Source organism: Lactuca virosa, chromosome 8, assembly GCF_052849685.1.
Source record: "Lactuca virosa cultivar CGN04683 chromosome 8, Lactuca_virosa_CGN04683_v6, whole genome shotgun sequence".
Taxonomy (NCBI): Eukaryota; Viridiplantae; Streptophyta; class Magnoliopsida; order Asterales; family Asteraceae; genus Lactuca; species Lactuca virosa.
This window is the reverse complement of record NC_136433.1, coordinates 151833113-151836293: the sequence shown is the minus strand read 5'-3', so window position 1 is coordinate 151836293 and position 3181 is coordinate 151833113. Positions and strand designations below refer to the sequence as shown.

The window sequence follows — 3181 nt, the reverse complement described above, 5'->3', positions numbered from 1 at the left end:
ATTGAAAAGAATTTTGAAATGTTGAGGGTTAAATGGTAACTTATGGGACTTAAATTGTTAAGAATCTAGAATGTTGGGGGCTGTGTTGTAAATTATAGACCTAAGTTGAGAAGAAATTGAGAGGGGGGACTAAAAGCGAATTTTGGGCTTAAGTTGTAATTGGACGGGGTCATGACCCATCACCTTTCTTCTTGCCATCCATTTAAAAACATGGCTTCAAACAACCCTAACCCTAGGACCATTTTTCAGCCGCCGCATCTCGTCTCCAGCCGCCACCACCCCACATTCGTGTTTTTTCCGATCAGCCAAGATCCGACGAATCTTTGTTGCCGACGCTGCGTCAGTCGGAGACCGGAGGAGCGAGTTGTTTCTATCGCGTCTGTAAAGGAGGTTGGAAGACGAAGTCAGGAGTTGTTCCGCAGCTGTCTCTCGCCGGTAAAGGCACGCCCCTTCCCACCATATTCGCTCTCTTGTTTCTTCATCTCGTCGAGAAGCCATCACCTTGCTTCCGCCGCTGCTGTCATTTCCGGCGAGAATGTATAGAAGACGAGTGGGAGAATCAAAGCAAGAAATGACGAGGTGTTGCTGTTGCAATCGTTTCACCAGAAAAGGCGTGTTTACTGCGGCTTCCTCCCCTTCTTCTGTGCGTAGAACCGACGACAGCCATTTGGCTGCCGCCGCTCACCACCACTGTTAGGTGTGGATGTGTGTAACGTTTGTGTGTGTTAGTTTCGTCTGATTGTGTGGATTTATTAGATGTTGTGGGTGTTGTATGGCGTGTTTGTGCCTTGCTCAGCCGGAAAAACCAAAGGAAACCCACCACCACCACTTACCACCACCGGCCACCACAAGGTGACTGTGTGTGTGTGTTTATTTCCCTTTTAGTGTGTTTATTTCTGGGTTGTAAATGTAATTTGAAATTGGAATAATAAAAGAAATTGAAAACCACCACCTTAGGGTGGTGGCTGCCGCCTCCTGCCGCCACCGGCCGCCGTGTCGGTTGGCGGTGTGCTTGCCTCGTTGAGTTCGATTTGTTTAGGGTGATTGAAACCCTAATGGGCCTTGTAAGCCCTAATGGACCCTAATTGACCCAATAAAACCCTAATGGGCTTAATGATATTTTAGTGGGCCTAATAGGCCCAATAAAGCCCTAATTGACCTAAAAGCTTAACAAATTGATAAATGGGCTAGTATTTGGGTTGGAAACCCTAATTAGGGTTTGGAAAACCCCAATGCCAATAAAACCCTAATTTAGGGAATTAATCGAGACACTCGGGGATTATTTGATAACTTGAATTATTATATAATAATTATTGGCAAAAAAATTAATCTAAGCAATATTGGACTTAATTGATTAAGTCCTTAATGGGTTAAGTAGGAAACTTAACCCTAATCGTCATTTTATGTGAAACCCTAATTTCACTTGGGCCTTAAGTTGGGCTTTTCTATTGGGCTTTGATGATTGGGATGATAATGGGCAATCTAGGGACAAGCAAATGGGCTAAAATAATTTAATGGGCCTAGGATAAGGCCCATGTAAGGGGTTTGGGCCTAATTTGGAAAATTGGGCCATAGATGGGCCATAGTTTGGGCCTTAATGATTATAAGATGTTGGGCCTTAGAATAAGACCATGTATAGGCCTGGGCCCAATTTGGAAAATTGGGCCGTGTTGGGCTTTGATTGTTAATTGACTTTGGGCCTATGGATTGGGCCTTGGCCTTGAATAAGCCAAGCTTGGGGTAATGTAGTAATTATCCAAATAATGTACTTATGGTTATGTGTTAGGACCCAATTATTAATTGGGTGATGTTTTGTTATTGACAGATCGGGATTCTGTCATCCAGCAACTGGGGTTGTGTCTTCGGGACTTCAGCAGTGTGAGGTGAGTTACCTTCCAGTAGGAGTGAGTCTACGGCCACAATGCCGGCCTACTAGTAGGAATTGTTTGTTAGATGATTATCTGGTGTGTTGTTATCTGATATGCTTTATGTGCTAGGATGCTATGACATATGTGTTAGTCGTGGTAGGGGTGATATAGCCCCTAGTTACCGGTTGAAAGATACCGAAGGGGTAGATAGTACCCATGCATGCCTAGCAGTGTGATCATGATATTTTATTATGTGGTAGTAGTAGGGTGTGAAATAGTCCCCGGATACCGGTTGAAAGATACCGAAGGGGTAGGTCGGGCACCCAGATATGCCTGACAATATATTCATATATGTTATGCTATGTTATTATGTGATAGTGGTAGGGGGTGAAATAGTCCCCGGTTAGCGGTTGAAAGATACTGAAGGGGAGGTTAGCTCCCGGTTACCGGTTGAAAGAGACCTAAGGGGAGGCCAGCACCCATATATGTTAGGCGGTTACCGGTTAAAAGAGACCGAATGGGAGGCCAGCACCCATATATGCGAGTTGGTTACGGGTTGAAAGATACCGAAGGGGTAGGTCGGGCACCCAGATATGTTTGACAATATGTTAGTAGTATGGTATGTGGTATGATGAGGGAACTCACTAAGCTTCGTGCTTACGGTTTACAATTTTGGTTTCAGGTACTCGTTTTCAAAGGAAATGAGCCGGCTTGATCGCAACGCATCACACTATGTTTTCCGCACATGAGATCTTTAGGATTACACTCTGATATGGTTTTATGATAATATGTTTTGATTATTGACACTTTGGTTTTGACATGAGATATTAATATGAATGTTTTTATACTGATGGTTTTATATAATTACTTAATTAAAACGAAATTTTTGGTCTTGAATTTTGGGATGTTACATATTTCGTTAATTTTGAATACGAAAAATATCATATTAGCCCAACAAACCTGTCACTTTTGTTTTAAAAGGTCATCAAAATTATTTTTTTTGTAGATAAAGGGAATGAAGTAGATTATCAATGGTTTAAAAAGTCATTATTGAAGAAATGACCTGGTAACCCGGTAAAATGTAAGCCATACCATTTTCCACATATAAGAAAATTAAATTCCAACTATATCTTCCCCATTTTTCCAATAGCAATATCCTTCCCTTCAACAGTGCTCTGTTCATGTTGTGAAAACTGTAAAAACAAAAAAACTAATTTAATGCAAAAATTAAGTTTTTTGGGGTTTTTACCCCATAAAATGGATCGATTAACCTAAAACAGTTAAATTAAAAACTGAAATAATTCATTCCCCGA

General features: G+C 41.6%; 1 long non-coding RNA gene across 1 annotated transcript; it reads left to right on the top strand.

Annotated features, from left to right (window-relative positions):
• Positions 1–622: 622 nt before the first annotated feature.
• LOC145133068 (uncharacterized) lies at positions 623–2686 on the top strand. The gene is made up of 3 exons (XR_013718379.1): positions 623–852; positions 1826–1883; positions 2551–2686. It is a non-coding gene; the product is annotated as an uncharacterized LOC145133068 (long non-coding RNA).
• The last annotated feature ends 495 nt before the right edge of the window (positions 2687–3181 follow it).